Below are 14,754 nucleotides of genomic sequence, written 5' to 3'. Positions count from 1 at the left end.
CAGAGGCTTACGGCCATACCACTCTGAACACGCCCGATCTCGTCTGATCTCGGAAGCTAAGCAGGGTCAGGCCTGGTTAGTACTTGGATGGGAGACCGCCTGGGAATACCAGGTGCTGTAAGCTTTTCCACTTCACTTTTTAGAGACAGCCAGGGCGCTGCTCCAGCAGTGAAACACCCAACTTCAAAGTGCCACTGCCACTGTCACATACACACTATGTAGAGCCACTGTCACATACACACTATGTAGAGCCACTGCCACATACACACTATAAGGAGCGTGTATGCGAAGACCCCAAAACTTACGGCCATACCACTCTGAGGACACCCGATCTCGTCTGATCTCGGAAGGTAAGCAGGGTCGGGCCTGGTTAGTACTTGGATGGGAGAATGCCTGGGAATACCAGGTGCTGTAATCTTTTCCACTTCCCTTTTTAGAGACAGCCAGGGTGCTGCTCCAGCAGTGAAACACCCAGTTGAACTCATTGAACGATCCACGCCTTGAGCAGAGTGCCAGAGATACGGAGCACCAGGGCCACGAAGCTGCGTCGGACGCGCCTGTCAAGCTGTAGTCCGCGGGGAGGTGCTGAAGCGTAGGCCCACGAGTTGGGCTGGTGGGCAAGGTTGCTGGAGCTTTCTGCAGGCTGAACTGCGTGGGGTTGAGGAGGGCACAGTGTGTTGATGAAGTACGGGTATCAGTGCTCATAGACACTGCCAAGAGCTGCCGATGCGGTCACATGCACACTATGAAAAGCCGCTGACTCTGTGACGTACACACTATAAAGAGCCACAGCCACTGTCACATACACACTATGTAGAGCCACTGCCACTGCCACATACACACTATAAGGAGCGTGTATGCAAAGGGCCCACAGACTTACGGCCATACCACTCTGAACAAGCCCGATCTCGTCTGATCTCGGAAGCTAAGTAGGGTCGGGCCTGGTTAGTATTTGGATGGTAGAGCGACTGGGAATACCAGGTGCTGTGAGCTTTTCCTCTTCCCTTTTTAGAGACAGCCAGGGTGCTGCTCCAGCAGTGAAACACCCAACTTTAAAGTGCCACTGTCACATACACACTATAAAGAGCCACAGCCACTGTCACATACACACTATGTAGAGCCACTGCCACTGCCACATACACACTATAAGGAGCGTGTATGCAAAGTGCCCACAGGCTTACAGGCTTACGGCCATACCACTCTGAACACGCCCGATCTCGTCTGATCTCGGAAGGTAAGCAGGGTCGGGCCTGGTTAGTAGTTGGATGGGAGAATGCCTGGGAATACCAGGTGCTGTAAGCTTTTCCACTTCCCTTTTTAGAGACAGCCAGGGTGCTGCTCCAGCAGTGAAACACCCAGCTGAACTCATTGAACGCTCCACGCCTTGAGCAGAGTGCCAGAGATACGGAGCACCAGGGCCACGAAGCTGCGTCGGACGCGCCTGTCAAGCTGTAGTCCGCGGGGAGGTGCTTAAGCGTGGGCCCAAGAGTTGGGCTGGTGGGCAAGGTTGCTGGAGCTTTCTGCAGGCTGAACTGCGTGGGATTGTCACATACACACTATGTAGAGACAATGCCACTGCCACATACACACTATAAGGAGCGTGTATGCAAAGGGCCCACAGGCTTACGGCCATTCCACTCTGAACACGCCTGATCTCGTCTGATCTCGGAAGCTAAGCAGGGTCGGGCCCTTTTTAGAGACAGCCTGGGTGCTGCTCCAGCAGTGAAACACCCAACTTTAAAGTGCCACTGCCACTGTCACATACACACTATGTAGAGCCACTGCCACTGCCACTGTCACATACACACTATGTAGAGGCACTGTCACATACACACTATGTAGAGCCACTGCCACTGCCACTGCCACTAACACACTATAAGGACCGTGTATGCGAAGGGCCCAGAGGCTTACGGCCATACCACTCTGAACACGCCCGATCTCGTCTGATCTCGGAAGCTAAGCAGGGTCGGGCCTGGTTAGTACTTGGATGGGAGACCGCCTGGGAATACCAGGTGCTGTAAGCTTTTCCACTTCACTTTTTAGAGACACCCAGGGCGCTGCTCCAGCAGTGAAACACCCAACTTTAAAGTGCCACTGCCACTGTCACATACACACTATGTAGAGCCACTGCCACATACACACTATAAGGAGCGTGTATGCAAAGGGCCCACAGGCTTACGGCCATACCACTCTGAACACGCCCGATCTCGTCCGATCTCGTAAGCTAAGCAGGGTCGGGTCCTTTTTAGAGACAGCCAGGGTGCTGCTCCAGCAGTGAAACACCCAACTTTAAAGTGCCACTGCCACTGTCACATACACACTATGTAGAGCCACTGCCACTGCCACTGTCACATACACACTATGTAGAGCCACTGTCACGTACACACTATAAAGAGCCACTGCCACTGTCACATACACACTATGTAAAGCCACTGTCACATACACACTATGTAGAGCCACTGCCACTGCCACATACACACTATAAGGAGCGTGTATGCGAAGGCCCCAAAACTAACGGCCATACCACTCTGAGGACGCCCGATCTCGTCTGATCTCGGAAGTTAAGCAGGGTCGGGAATGGTTAGTACATGGATGGGAGAATGCCTGGGAATACCAGGTGCTGTAAGCTTTTCCACTTCCCTTTTTAGAGACAGCCAGGGTGCTGCTCCAGCAGTGAAACACCTAGCTTTAAAGAGCCACTGCCACTGTCACATACACACTATGTAGAGAAACTGCCACTGCCACTGCCACATACACACTATAAGGAGCGTGTATGCGAAGGGCCCAGAGGCTTACGGCCATACCACTCTGAACACGCCCGATCTCATCAGATCTCGGAAGCTAAGCAGGGTCGGGCCCTTTTTAGAGACAGCCAGGGTGCTGCTCCAGCAGTGAAACACCCAACTTTAAAGTGCCACTGCAACTGTCACATACACACTATGTAGAGCCACTGCCACTGCCACTGTCACATACACACTATGTAGAGCCATTGTCACATACACACTATGTAGAGCCACTGCCACTGCCACTGCCACATACACACTATGAGGAGCGTGTATGCGAAGGCCCCAAAACTTACGGCCATACCACTCTGAGGACGCCCGATCTCGTCTGATCTCGGAGGCTAAGCAGGGTTGGGCCTGGTTAGTACTTGGATGGGAGAATGCCTGGGAATACCAGGTGCTGAAAGCTTTTCCACTTCCCTTTTTAGAGACAGCCAGGGTGCTGCTCCAGCAGTGAAACACCCAGCTTTACAGAGCCACTGCCACTGTCACATACACACTATGTAGAGCCACTTCCACTGCCACTGCCACATACACACTATGTAGAGCCACTGCCACTGCCACATACACACTATAAGGAGCGTGTATGCAAAGCACCCACAGGCTTACGGCCATACCACTCTGAACACGCCCGGTCTCGTCTGATCTCGGAAGCTAAGCAGGGTCAGGCCTGGTTAGTACTTGGATAGGAGACCGCCTGGGAGTACCAGGTGCTGTAAAATTTTCCACTTCAATTTTTAGAGACAGCCAGGGTGATGCTCCAGCAGTGAAACACATAGCTTTAAACAGCCACTGCCACTGTCACTTACACACCATGTAGAGCCACTGCCACATACACACTATAAGGAGCGGGTATGCAAAGGGCCCACAGGCTTACGGCCATACCACTCTGAACAAGCCCGATCTCGTCCGATCTCGGAAGCTAAGCAGGGTCGGGTCCTTTTTAGAGACAGCCAGGGTGCTGCTCCAGCAGTGAAACACCCAACTTTAAAGTGCCACTGCCACTGTCACATACACACTATGTAGAGCCACTGCCACTGCCACTGCCACTGTCACATACACACTATGTAGAGCCACTTTCACATACACAATATGTAGAGCCACTGCCACTGCCACTGCCACTGTCACATACACACTATGTAGAGCCACTTTCACATACACACTATGTAGAGCCACTGCCACTGCCACATACACACTATAAGGAGCGTGTATGGGAAGGGCCCACAGGCTTACGCACATACCATTCTGAACACCCCCGATCTCGTCTGATCTCGGAATCTAAGCAGGATCAAGCCTGGTTAGTACTTTGATGGGAGACCGCCTGGGAATACCAGGTGCTGTAAACTTTTCCACTTCCCTTTTTAGAGACAGCCAGGGTGCTGCTCCAGCAGTGAAACACCTAGCTGAACTCATTGAACGCTCCACGCCTTGAGCAGAGTGCCACAGATACGGAGCACCAGGGCCACGAAGCTGCGTCGGACGCGCCTGTCAAGCGGTAGTCCGCGGGGAGGTGCTTAAGCGTGGGCCCACGAGTTGGGCTGGTGGGCAAGGTTGCTGGAGCTTTCTGCAGGCTGAACTGCGTGGGATTGTCACATACACACTATGTAGAGACAATGCCACTGCCACATACACACTATAAGGAGCATGTATGCGAAGGGCCCAGAGGCTTACGGCCATTCCACTCTGACCACGCCTGATCTCGTCTGATCTCGGAAGCTAAGCAGGGTCGGGCCCTTTTTAGAGACAGCCTGGGTGCTGCTCCAGCAGTGAAACACACAACTTTAAAGTGCCACTGCCACTGTCACATACACACTATGTAGAGCCACTGCAACTGCCACTGCCACTGTCACATACACACTATGTAGAGCCACTGTCACATACACATTATGTAGAGCCATTGCCACTGCCACTGCCACTAACACACTATAAGGACCGTGTATGCGATGGGCCCAGAGGCTTACGGCCATACCACTCTGAACACACCCGATCTCGTCTGATCTCGGTAGCTAAGCAATGTCGGGCCTGGTTAGTACTTGGATGGGAGACCTCCTGGGAATACCAGGTGCTGTAAGCTTTTCCACTTCCTTTTTCAGAGACAGCCAGGGTGCTGCTCCAGCAGTGAAACACCCAACTTTAAAGTGCCACTGCCACTGTCACATACACACAATGTAGAGACAATGCCACTGCCACATACACACTATAAGGAGCGGTTATGCGAAGGGCCCACAGGCTTACGGCCAAACCACTCTGAACACGCCCGATCTCGTCTGATCTCGAAAGCTAAGCAGGGTCGGTCCTGGTTAGTATTTGGATGGGAGACCGCCTGGGAGTACCAGGTGCTGTAAGCTTTTCCACTTCCCTTTTTAGAGACAGCCATGGTGCTGCTCCAGCAGTGAAACACCCAACTTTAAAGTACCACTGTCACATACACACTATGTAGAGACAATGCCACTGCCACTGCCACATACACACAATAAGGAGCATGTATGCGAAGGGCCCAGAGGCTTACGGCCATACCACTCTGAACACGCCCGATCTCATCAGATCTCGGACGCTAAGCAGGGTCGGGCCGTTTTTTGAGACAGCCAGGGTGCTGCTCCAGCAGTGAAACACCCAACTTTAAAGTGCCACTGCCACTGTCACATACACACTATGTAGAGCCACTGCCACTGCCACTGTCACATACACACTATGTAGAGCCACTGTCACGTACACACTATAAAGAGCCACTGCCACTGTCACATACACACTATGTAAAGCCACTGTCACATACACACTATGTAGAGCCACTGCCACATACACACTATAAGGAGCGTGTATGCGAAGGCCCCAAAACTTACGGCCATACCACTCTGAACACGCCCGATGTCGTCTGATCTCGGTAGTTAAGCAGGGTCGGGCCTGGTTATTACTTGGATGGGAGACCTCTTGGGAATACCACGTGCTGTAACCTTTTCCACTTCCCTTTTTAGAGAAAGCCAGCGTACTGCTCCAGCAGTGAAAGACCCAGCTTTAAAGAGCCACTGCCACTGTCACATACACACTATGTAGAGCCACTGCCACATACACACTATGTAGAGCCACTGCCACTGCCACATACACAGTATATATAGAGACAATGCCACTGCCACATACACACTATAAGGAGCGTGTATGCAAAGTGCCCACAGGCTTACGGACATACCACTCTGAACACGCCCGATCTCGTCTGATCTCGGAAGCTAAGCAGGATCAAGCCTGGTTACTACTTTGATGGGAGACCGCCTGGGAATACCAGGTGCTGTAAGCTTTTCCACTTCCCTTTTTAGAGACAGCCAGGGTGCTGCTCCAGCAGTGAAACACCTAGCTGAACTCATTGAACGCTCCACGCCTTGAGCAGAGTGCCACAGATACGGAGCACCAGGGCCACGAAGCTGCGTCGGACGCGCCTGTCAAGCTGTAGTCCGCGGTGAGGTGCTTAAGCGTGGGCCCACGAGTTGGGCTGGTGGGCAAGGTTGCTGGAGCTTTCTGCAGGCTGAACAGATTGGGATTGTCACATACACACTATGTAGAGACAATGCCAATGCCACATACACACTATAAGGAGCGTGTATGCGAAGGGCCCACATACTTACGGCCATACCACTCTGAACACGCCCGATCTCGTCTGATCTCGGAAGCTAAGCAGGGTCGGGCCTGGTTAGTACTTGGATGGGAGACCGCCTGGGAATACCAGGTGCTGTAAGCTTTTCCACTTCACTTTTTAGAGACACCCAGGGCGCTGCTCCAGCAGTGAAACACCCAACTTTAAAGTGCCACTGCCACTGTCACATACACACTATGTAGAGCCACTGTCACATACACACTATGTAGAGCCACTGCCACTGCCACTGCCACATACACACTATGTAGAGCCACTGCCACTGTCACATACACACTATGTAAAGCCACTGCTACTGCCACTGCCACATACACACTATAAGGAGCGTGTATGCGAAGGGCCCAGAGGCTTACGGCCATACCACTCTGAACACGCCCGATCTCGTCTGATCTCGGAAGCTAAGCAGGGTCGGGCCTGGTTAGTACTTGGATGGGAGACCGCCTGGGAATACCAGGTGCTGCAAGCTTTTCCACTTCACTTTTTAGAGACAGCCATGGCGCTGCTCCAGCAGTGAAACACCCAACTTTAAAGTGCCACTGCCACTGTCACATACACACTATGTAGAGCCACTGCCACATACACACTATGTAGAGCCACTGCCACTGCCACATACACAATATATATAGAGACAATGCCACTGCCACATACACACTATAAGGAGCGTGTATGCAAAGTGCCCACAAGCTTACAGGCTGACGGCCATACCACTCTGAACACGCCCGATCTCATCTGATCTCGGAAGCTAAGCAGGGTCGGGCCTGGTTAGTACTTGGATAGGAGACTGCCTGGGAATACCAGGTGCTGTAAGCTTTTCCACTTCCCTTTTTAGAGACAGCCAGGGTGCTGCTCCAGCAGTGAAACACCCAACTTTAAAGTGCCACTGTCACATACACACTATGTAGAGCCACTGCCACTAACACACTATAAGGAGCGTGTATGCGAAGTGCCCAGAGGCTTACGGCCATACAACTCTGAACACGCCCGATCTAGTCTGATCTCGGTAGCTAAGCAGGGTCGGGCCTGGTTGGTACTTGGATGGGAGACCTCCTGGGAATACCAGGTGCTGTAAGCTTTTCCACTTCCCTTTTTAGAGACAGCCAGGGTGCTGCTCCAGCAGTGAAACACCCAACTTTAAAGTGCCAATGCCACTGCCACATACACACTATAAGGAGCGTGGATGCAAAGGGCCCACAGGCTTACGGCCATACCACTCTGAACACGCCCGATCTCGTCCGATCTCGGAAGCTAAGCAGGGTCGGGTCCTTATATGAGACAGCCAGGGTGCTGCTCCAGCAGTGAAACACCCAACTTTAAAGTGCCACTGCCACTGTCACATACACACTATGTAGAGCCACTGCCACTGCCACTGTCACATACACACTATATAGAGCCACTGCCACTTACACACTATAAGGAGCGTGTATGCGAATGGGCCAGAGGCTTACGGACATACCACTCTGAACACGCCCGATCTCATCTGTTCTCGGAAGCTAAGCAGGGTCGGGCCTGGTTAGTACTTGGATGGGAGACCGCCTGGGAATACCAGGTGCTGTAAGGTTTTCCACTTCACTTTTTAGAGACTGCCAGGGCGCTGCTCCAGCAGTGAAACACCCAACTTTAAAGTGCCACTGCCACTGTCACATACACACTATGTAGAGCCACTGCCACTGCCACTGCCACATACACACGATGTAGAGCCACTGCCACTGTCACATACACACTATGTCGAGACACTGCCACTGCCACATACACACTATGTAGAGACAATGCCACTGACACATACACACTATAAGGAGCGTGTATGCAAAGAGCCCACAGGCTTACGGCCATACCACTCTGAACATGCCCGATCTCGTCTGATCTCGGAAGCTAAGCAGGGTCGGTCCTGGTTAGTACTTGGATGGGAGACCGCCTGGGAATTTCAGGTGCTGTAAGCTTTTCCACTTCCCTTTTTAGAGACAGCCAGGGTGATGCTCCAGCAGTGAAACACCCAACTTTAAAGTGCCACTGCCACTGTCACATACACACTATGTAGAGCCACTGTCACATACACACTATGTAGAGCCACTGCCACTGCCACATACACACTATAAGGAGCGTGTATGGGAAGGGCCCTGAGGCTTACGGCCATACCACTCTGAACACGCCCGATCTCGTCTGATCACGGTAGTTAAGCAGGGTTGGGCCTGGTTATTACTTGGATGGGAGACCTCCTGGGAATACCACGTGCTGTAACCTTTTCCACTTCCCTTTTTAGAGAAAGCCAGCGTCCTGCTCCAGCAGTGAAAGACCCAGCTTTAAAGAGCCACTGCCACTGTCACATACACACTATGTAGAGCCACTGCCACTGCCACTGCCACTAACACACTATAAGGAGCGTGTATGCGAAGGGCCCAGAGGCTTACGGCCATACCACTCTGAACACGCCCGATCTCGTCTGATCTCGGTAGCTAAGCAGGGTCGGGCCTGGTTAGTACTTGGATGGGAGACCAACTGGGAATACCAGGTGCTGTAAGCTTTTCCACTTCCCTTTTTAGAGACAGCCAGGGTGCTGCTCCAGCAGTGAAACACCTAGCTGAACTCATTGAACGCTCCACGCCTTGAGCAGAGTGCCACAGATACGGAGCACCAGGGCCACGAAGCTGCGTCGGACGCGCCTGTCAAGCTGTAGTCCGCGGTGAGGTGCTTAAGCGTGGGCCCACGAGTTGGGCTGGTGGGCAAGGTTGCTGGAGCTTTCTGCAGGCTGAACAGATTGGGATTGTCACATACACACTATGTAGAGACAATGCCAATGCCACATACACACTATAAGGAGCGTGTATGCGAAGGGCCCACATACTTACGGCCATACCACTCTGAACACGCCCGATCTCGTCTGATCTCGGAAGCTAAGCAGGGTCGGGCCTGGTTAGTACTTGGATGGGAGACCGCCTGGGAATACCAGGTGCTGTAAGCTTTTCCACTTCACTTTTTAGAGACACCCAGGGCGCTGCTCCAGCAGTGAAACACCCAACTTTAAAGTGCCACTGCCACTGTCACATACACACTATGTAGAGCCACTGTCACATACACACTATGTAGAGCCACTGCCACTGCCACTGCCACATACACACTATGTAGAGCCACTGCCACTGTCACATACACACTATGTAAAGCCACTGCTACTGCCACTGCCACATACACACTATAAGGAGCGTGTATGCGAAGGGCCCAGAGGCTTACGGCCATACCACTCTGAACACGCCCGATCTCGTCTGATCTTGGAAGCTAAGCAGGGTCGGGCCTGGTTAGTACTTGGATGGGAGACCGCCTGGGAATACCAGGTGCTGCAAGCTTTTCCACTTCACTTTTTAGAGACAGCCATGGCGCTGCTCCAGCAGTGAAACACCCAACTTTAAAGTGCCACTGCCACTGTCACATACACACTATGTAGAGCCACTGCCACATACACACTATGTAGAGCCACTGCCACTGCCACATACACAATATATATAGAGACAATGCCACTGCCACATACACACTATAAGGAGCGTGTATGCAAAGTGCCCACAAGCTTACAGGCTGACGGCCATACCACTCTGAACACGCCCGATCTCATCTGATCTCGGAAGCTAAGCAGGGTCGGGCCTGGTTAGTACTTGGATAGGAGACTGCCTGGGAATACCAGGTGCTGTAAGCTTTTCCACTTCCCTTTTTAGAGACAGCCAGGGTGCTGCTCCAGCAGTGAAACACCCAACTTTAAAGTGCCACTGTCACATACACACTATGTAGAGCCACTGCCACTAACACACTATAAGGAGCGTGTATGCGAAGTGCCCAGAGGCTTACGGCCATACAACTCTGAACACGCCCGATCTAGTCTGATCTCGGTAGCTAAGCAGGGTCGGGCCTGGTTGGTACTTGGATGGGAGACCTCCTGGGAATACCAGGTGCTGTAAGCTTTTCCACTTCCCTTTTTAGAGACAGCCAGGGTGCTGCTCCAGCAGTGAAACACCCAACTTTAAAGTGCCAATGCCACTGCCACATACACACTATAAGGAGCGTGGATGCAAAGGGCCCACAGGCTTACGGCCATACCACTCTGAACACGCCCGATCTCGTCCGATCTCGGAAGCTAAGCAGGGTCGGGTCCTTATATGAGACAGCCAGGGTGCTGCTCCAGCAGTGAAACACCCAACTTTAAAGTGCCACTGCCACTGTCACATACACACTATGTAGAGCCTCTGCCACTGCCACTGTCACATACACACTATATAGAGCCACTGCCACTTACACACTATAAGGAGCGTGTATGCGAATGGGCCAGAGGCTTACGGACATACCACTCTGAACACGCCCGATCTCATCTGTTCTCGGAAGCTAAGCAGGGTCGGGCCTGGTTAGTACTTGGATGGGAGACCGCCTGGGAATACCAGGTGCTGTAAGCTTTTCCACTTCACTTTTTAGAGACTGCCAGGGCGCTGCTCCAGCAGTGAAACACCCAACTTTAAAGTGCCACTGCCACTGTCACATACACACTATGTAGAGCCACTGCCACTGCCACTGCCACATACACACGATGTAGAGCCACTGCCACTGTCACATACACACTATGTCGAGACACTGCCACTGCCACATACACACTATGTAGAGACAATGCCACTGACACATACACACTATAAGGAGCGTGTATGCAAAGAGCCCACAGGCTTACGGCCATACCACTCTGAACATGCCCGATCTCGTCTGATCTCGGAAGCTAAGCAGGGTCGGGCCTGGTTAGTACTTGGATGGGAGACCGCCTGGGAATTTCAGGTGCTGTAAGCTTTTCCACTTCCCTTTTTAGAGACAGCCAGGGTGATGCTCCAGCAGTGAAACACCCAACTTTAAAGTGCCACTGCCACTGTCACATACACACTATGTAGAGCCACTGTCACATACACACTATGTAGAGCCACTGCCACTGCCACATACACACTATAAGGAGCGTGTATGGGAAGGGCCCTGAGGCTTACGGCCATACCACTCTGAACACGCCCGATCTCGTCTGATCACGGTAGTTAAGCAGGGTTGGGCCTGGTTATTACTTGGATGGGAGACCTCCTGGGAATACCACGTGCTGTAACCTTTTCCACTTCCCTTTTTAGAGAAAGCCAGCGTCCTGCTCCAGCAGTGAAAGACCCAGCTTTAAAGAGCCACTGCCACTGTCACATACACACTATGTAGAGCCACTGCCACTGCCACTGCCACTAACACACTATAAGGAGCGTGTATGCGAAGGGCCCAGAGGCTTACGGCCATACCACTCTGAACACGCCCGATCTCGTCTGATCTCGGTAGCTAAGCAGGGTCGGGCCTGGTTAGTACTTGGATGGGAGACCTCCTGGGAATACCAGGTGCTGTAAGCTTTTCCACTTCCCTTTTTAGAGACAGCCAGGGTGCTGCTCCAGCAGTGAAACACCCAGCTGAACTCATTGAACGCTCCACGCCTTGAGCAGAGTGCCAGAGATACGGAGCACCAGGGCCACGAAGCTGCGTCGGACGCGCCTGTCAAGCTGTAGTCCGCGGGGAGGTGCTGAAGCGTAGGCCCACGAGTTGGGCTGGTGGGCAAGGTTGCTGGAGCTTTCTGCAGGCTGAACTGCGTGGGGTTGAGGAGGGCACAGTGTGTTGATGAAGTACGGGTATCAGTGCTCATAGACACTGCCAAGAGCTGCCGATGCGGTCACATGCACACTATGAAAAGCCGCTGACTCTGTGACGTACACACTATAAAGAGCCACAGCCACTGTCACATACACACTATGTAGAGCCACTGCCACTGCCACATACACACTATAAGGAGCGTGTATGCGAAGGGCCCAGAGGCTTACGGCCATACCACTCTGAACACGCCCGATCTCGTCTGATCTCGGAAGCTAAGCAGGGTCGGGCCTGGTTAGTACTTGGATGGGAGACCGCCTGGGAATACCAGGTGCTGCAAGCTTTTCCACTTCACTTTTTAGAGACAGCCATGGCGCTGCTCCAGCAGTGAAACACCCAACTTTAAAGTGCCACTGCCACTGTCACATACACACTATGTAGAGCCACTGCCACATACACACTATGTAGAGCCACTGCCACTGCCACATACACAATATATATAGAGACAATGCCACTGCCACATACACACTATAAGGAGCGTGTATGCAAAGTGCCCACAAGCTTACAGGCTGACGGCCATACCACTCTGAACACGCCCGATCTCATCTGATCTCGGAAGCTAAGCAGGGTCGGGCCTGGTTAGTACTTGGATAGGAGACTGCCTGGGAATACCAGGTGCTGTAAGCTTTTCCACTTCCCTTTTTAGAGACAGCCAGGGTGCTGCTCCAGCAGTGAAACACCCAACTTTAAAGTGCCACTGTCACATACACACTATGTAGAGCCACTGCCACTAACACACTATAAGGAGCGTGTATGCGAAGTGCCCAGAGGCTTACGGCCATACAACTCTGAACACGCCCGATCTAGTCTGATCTCGGTAGCTAAGCAGGGTCGGGCCTGGTTGGTACTTGGATGGGAGACCTCCTGGGAATACCAGGTGCTGTAAGCTTTTCCACTTCCCTTTTTAGAGACAGCCAGGGTGCTGCTCCAGCAGTGAAACACCCAACTTTAAAGTGCCAATGCCACTGCCACATACACACTATAAGGAGCGTGGATGCAAAGGGCCCACAGGCTTACGGCCATACCACTCTGAACACGCCCGATCTCGTCCGATCTCGGAAGCTAAGCAGGGTCGGGTCCTTATATGAGACAGCCAGGGTGCTGCTCCAGCAGTGAAACACCCAACTTTAAAGTGCCACTGCCACTGTCACATACACACTATGTAGAGCCTCTGCCACTGCCACTGTCACATACACACTATATAGAGCCACTGCCACTTACACACTATAAGGAGCGTGTATGCGAATGGGCCAGAGGCTTACGGACATACCACTCTGAACACGCCCGATCTCATCTGTTCTCGGAAGCTAAGCAGGGTCGGGCCTGGTTAGTACTTGGATGGGAGACCGCCTGGGAATACCAGGTGCTGTAAGCTTTTCCACTTCACTTTTTAGAGACTGCCAGGGCGCTGCTCCAGCAGTGAAACACCCAACTTTAAAGTGCCACTGCCACTGTCACATACACACTATGTAGAGCCACTGCCACTGCCACTGCCACATACACACGATGTAGAGCCACTGCCACTGTCACATACACACTATGTCGAGACACTGCCACTGCCACATACACACTATGTAGAGACAATGCCACTGACACATACACACTATAAGGAGCGTGTATGCAAAGAGCCCACAGGCTTACGGCCATACCACTCTGAACATGCCCGATCTCGTCTGATCTCGGAAGCTAAGCAGGGTCGGGCCTGGTTAGTACTTGGATGGGAGACCGCCTGGGAATTTCAGGTGCTGTAAGCTTTTCCACTTCCCTTTTTAGAGACAGCCAGGGTGATGCTCCAGCAGTGAAACACCCAACTTTAAAGTGCCACTGCCACTGTCACATACACACTATGTAGAGCCACTGTCACATACACACTATGTAGAGCCACTGCCACTGCCACATACACACTATAAGGAGCGTGTATGGGAAGGGCCCTGAGGCTTACGGCCATACCACTCTGAACACGCCCGATCTCGTCTGATCACGGTAGTTAAGCAGGGTTGGGCCTGGTTATTACTTGGATGGGAGACCTCCTGGGAATACCACGTGCTGTAACCTTTTCCACTTCCCTTTTTAGAGAAAGCCAGCGTCCTGCTCCAGCAGTGAAAGACCCAGCTTTAAAGAGCCACTGCCACTGTCACATACACACTATGTAGAGCCACTGCCACTGCCACTGCCACTAACACACTATAAGGAGCGTGTATGCGAAGGGCCCAGAGGCTTACGGCCATACCACTCTGAACACGCCCGATCTCGTCTGATCTCGGTAGCTAAGCAGGGTCGGGCCTGGTTAGTACTTGGATGGGAGACCAACTGGGAATACCAGGTGCTGTAAGCTTTTCCACTTCCCTTTTTAGAGACAGCCAGGGTGCTGCTCCAGCAGTGAAACACCCAGCTGAACTCATTGAACGCTCCACGCCTTGAGCAGAGTGCCAGAGATACGGAGCACCAGGGCCACGAAGCTGCGTCGGACGCGCCTGTCAAGCTGTAGTCCGCGGGGAGGTGCTGAAGCGTAGGCCCACGAGTTGGGCTGGTGGGCAAGGTTGCTGGAGCTTTCTGCAGGCTGAACTGCGTGGGGTTGAGGAGGGCACAGTGTGTTGATGAAGTACGGGTATCAGTGCTCATAGACACTGCCAAGAGCTGCCGATGCGGTCA

The 14,754-nt window shown here is 52.6% G+C and overlaps 25 non-coding genes and 11 pseudogenes across 25 annotated transcripts; all 36 read left to right on the top strand.

Annotated features, from left to right (window-relative positions):
• Window positions 1-5: 5 nt before the first annotated feature.
• LOC139281940 (5S ribosomal RNA) lies at window positions 6-124 on the top strand. Its single transcript, XR_011597062.1, has one exon. It is a non-coding gene; the product is annotated as a 5S ribosomal RNA (ribosomal RNA).
• Window positions 125-299: 175 nt separating this feature from the next.
• On the top strand, window positions 300-418 carry LOC139307377 (5S ribosomal RNA; annotated as a pseudogene).
• A 456-nt stretch (window positions 419-874) lies between these two features.
• Window positions 875-993, top strand: LOC139307815 (5S ribosomal RNA; annotated as a pseudogene).
• A 190-nt stretch (window positions 994-1,183) lies between these two features.
• On the top strand, window positions 1,184-1,302 carry LOC139305884 (5S ribosomal RNA). The gene has a single exon (XR_011599356.1). It is a non-coding gene; the product is annotated as a 5S ribosomal RNA (ribosomal RNA).
• A 603-nt stretch (window positions 1,303-1,905) lies between these two features.
• Window positions 1,906-2,024, top strand: LOC139282150 (5S ribosomal RNA). The gene has a single exon (XR_011597266.1). It is a non-coding gene; the product is annotated as a 5S ribosomal RNA (ribosomal RNA).
• A 486-nt stretch (window positions 2,025-2,510) lies between these two features.
• On the top strand, window positions 2,511-2,629 carry LOC139281707 (5S ribosomal RNA; annotated as a pseudogene).
• A 444-nt stretch (window positions 2,630-3,073) lies between these two features.
• Window positions 3,074-3,192, top strand: LOC139307639 (5S ribosomal RNA; annotated as a pseudogene).
• A 194-nt stretch (window positions 3,193-3,386) lies between these two features.
• On the top strand, window positions 3,387-3,505 carry LOC139307497 (5S ribosomal RNA; annotated as a pseudogene).
• Window positions 3,506-4,010: 505 nt separating this feature from the next.
• On the top strand, window positions 4,011-4,129 carry LOC139281690 (5S ribosomal RNA; annotated as a pseudogene).
• A 609-nt stretch (window positions 4,130-4,738) lies between these two features.
• LOC139281890 (5S ribosomal RNA) lies at window positions 4,739-4,857 on the top strand. The gene has a single exon (XR_011597015.1). It is a non-coding gene; the product is annotated as a 5S ribosomal RNA (ribosomal RNA).
• Window positions 4,858-5,012: 155 nt separating this feature from the next.
• LOC139305919 (5S ribosomal RNA) lies at window positions 5,013-5,131 on the top strand. The gene has a single exon (XR_011599362.1). It is a non-coding gene; the product is annotated as a 5S ribosomal RNA (ribosomal RNA).
• A 486-nt stretch (window positions 5,132-5,617) lies between these two features.
• On the top strand, window positions 5,618-5,736 carry LOC139307772 (5S ribosomal RNA; annotated as a pseudogene).
• A 217-nt stretch (window positions 5,737-5,953) lies between these two features.
• On the top strand, window positions 5,954-6,072 carry LOC139307673 (5S ribosomal RNA; annotated as a pseudogene).
• A 319-nt stretch (window positions 6,073-6,391) lies between these two features.
• LOC139281755 (5S ribosomal RNA) lies at window positions 6,392-6,510 on the top strand. Its single transcript, XR_011596901.1, has one exon. It is a non-coding gene; the product is annotated as a 5S ribosomal RNA (ribosomal RNA).
• A 260-nt stretch (window positions 6,511-6,770) lies between these two features.
• LOC139281828 (5S ribosomal RNA) lies at window positions 6,771-6,889 on the top strand. Its single transcript, XR_011596956.1, has one exon. It is a non-coding gene; the product is annotated as a 5S ribosomal RNA (ribosomal RNA).
• Window positions 6,890-7,114: 225 nt separating this feature from the next.
• LOC139281869 (5S ribosomal RNA) lies at window positions 7,115-7,233 on the top strand. Its single transcript, XR_011596995.1, has one exon. It is a non-coding gene; the product is annotated as a 5S ribosomal RNA (ribosomal RNA).
• Window positions 7,234-7,376: 143 nt separating this feature from the next.
• Window positions 7,377-7,495, top strand: LOC139306102 (5S ribosomal RNA). Its single transcript, XR_011599399.1, has one exon. It is a non-coding gene; the product is annotated as a 5S ribosomal RNA (ribosomal RNA).
• Window positions 7,496-7,862: 367 nt separating this feature from the next.
• Window positions 7,863-7,981, top strand: LOC139304588 (5S ribosomal RNA). The gene has a single exon (XR_011599133.1). It is a non-coding gene; the product is annotated as a 5S ribosomal RNA (ribosomal RNA).
• A 260-nt stretch (window positions 7,982-8,241) lies between these two features.
• Window positions 8,242-8,360, top strand: LOC139282166 (5S ribosomal RNA). The gene has a single exon (XR_011597282.1). It is a non-coding gene; the product is annotated as a 5S ribosomal RNA (ribosomal RNA).
• Window positions 8,361-8,542: 182 nt separating this feature from the next.
• LOC139307460 (5S ribosomal RNA) lies at window positions 8,543-8,661 on the top strand (annotated as a pseudogene).
• A 161-nt stretch (window positions 8,662-8,822) lies between these two features.
• LOC139281853 (5S ribosomal RNA) lies at window positions 8,823-8,941 on the top strand. Its single transcript, XR_011596980.1, has one exon. It is a non-coding gene; the product is annotated as a 5S ribosomal RNA (ribosomal RNA).
• Window positions 8,942-9,260: 319 nt separating this feature from the next.
• LOC139281743 (5S ribosomal RNA) lies at window positions 9,261-9,379 on the top strand. The gene has a single exon (XR_011596900.1). It is a non-coding gene; the product is annotated as a 5S ribosomal RNA (ribosomal RNA).
• Window positions 9,380-9,639: 260 nt separating this feature from the next.
• Window positions 9,640-9,758, top strand: LOC139282126 (5S ribosomal RNA). The gene has a single exon (XR_011597242.1). It is a non-coding gene; the product is annotated as a 5S ribosomal RNA (ribosomal RNA).
• A 225-nt stretch (window positions 9,759-9,983) lies between these two features.
• On the top strand, window positions 9,984-10,102 carry LOC139281868 (5S ribosomal RNA). Its single transcript, XR_011596994.1, has one exon. It is a non-coding gene; the product is annotated as a 5S ribosomal RNA (ribosomal RNA).
• A 143-nt stretch (window positions 10,103-10,245) lies between these two features.
• Window positions 10,246-10,364, top strand: LOC139306094 (5S ribosomal RNA). The gene has a single exon (XR_011599398.1). It is a non-coding gene; the product is annotated as a 5S ribosomal RNA (ribosomal RNA).
• Window positions 10,365-10,731: 367 nt separating this feature from the next.
• LOC139282110 (5S ribosomal RNA) lies at window positions 10,732-10,850 on the top strand. Its single transcript, XR_011597226.1, has one exon. It is a non-coding gene; the product is annotated as a 5S ribosomal RNA (ribosomal RNA).
• A 260-nt stretch (window positions 10,851-11,110) lies between these two features.
• Window positions 11,111-11,229, top strand: LOC139281911 (5S ribosomal RNA). Its single transcript, XR_011597035.1, has one exon. It is a non-coding gene; the product is annotated as a 5S ribosomal RNA (ribosomal RNA).
• A 182-nt stretch (window positions 11,230-11,411) lies between these two features.
• LOC139307459 (5S ribosomal RNA) lies at window positions 11,412-11,530 on the top strand (annotated as a pseudogene).
• A 161-nt stretch (window positions 11,531-11,691) lies between these two features.
• LOC139306820 (5S ribosomal RNA) lies at window positions 11,692-11,810 on the top strand. Its single transcript, XR_011599534.1, has one exon. It is a non-coding gene; the product is annotated as a 5S ribosomal RNA (ribosomal RNA).
• Window positions 11,811-12,266: 456 nt separating this feature from the next.
• On the top strand, window positions 12,267-12,385 carry LOC139281826 (5S ribosomal RNA). The gene has a single exon (XR_011596954.1). It is a non-coding gene; the product is annotated as a 5S ribosomal RNA (ribosomal RNA).
• Window positions 12,386-12,610: 225 nt separating this feature from the next.
• Window positions 12,611-12,729, top strand: LOC139281867 (5S ribosomal RNA). The gene has a single exon (XR_011596993.1). It is a non-coding gene; the product is annotated as a 5S ribosomal RNA (ribosomal RNA).
• A 143-nt stretch (window positions 12,730-12,872) lies between these two features.
• On the top strand, window positions 12,873-12,991 carry LOC139306089 (5S ribosomal RNA). The gene has a single exon (XR_011599396.1). It is a non-coding gene; the product is annotated as a 5S ribosomal RNA (ribosomal RNA).
• A 367-nt stretch (window positions 12,992-13,358) lies between these two features.
• Window positions 13,359-13,477, top strand: LOC139282109 (5S ribosomal RNA). The gene has a single exon (XR_011597225.1). It is a non-coding gene; the product is annotated as a 5S ribosomal RNA (ribosomal RNA).
• Window positions 13,478-13,737: 260 nt separating this feature from the next.
• LOC139281910 (5S ribosomal RNA) lies at window positions 13,738-13,856 on the top strand. The gene has a single exon (XR_011597034.1). It is a non-coding gene; the product is annotated as a 5S ribosomal RNA (ribosomal RNA).
• Window positions 13,857-14,038: 182 nt separating this feature from the next.
• Window positions 14,039-14,157, top strand: LOC139307458 (5S ribosomal RNA; annotated as a pseudogene).
• A 161-nt stretch (window positions 14,158-14,318) lies between these two features.
• On the top strand, window positions 14,319-14,437 carry LOC139281852 (5S ribosomal RNA). Its single transcript, XR_011596979.1, has one exon. It is a non-coding gene; the product is annotated as a 5S ribosomal RNA (ribosomal RNA).
• The last annotated feature ends 317 nt before the right edge of the window (window positions 14,438-14,754 follow it).

The sequence above is a fragment of the Enoplosus armatus genome, chromosome 2 (assembly GCF_043641665.1).
Source record: "Enoplosus armatus isolate fEnoArm2 chromosome 2, fEnoArm2.hap1, whole genome shotgun sequence".
NCBI lineage: Eukaryota > Metazoa > Chordata > Actinopteri > Centrarchiformes > Enoplosidae > Enoplosus > Enoplosus armatus.
This window is presented reverse-complemented; position numbering and strand designations above follow the sequence as displayed.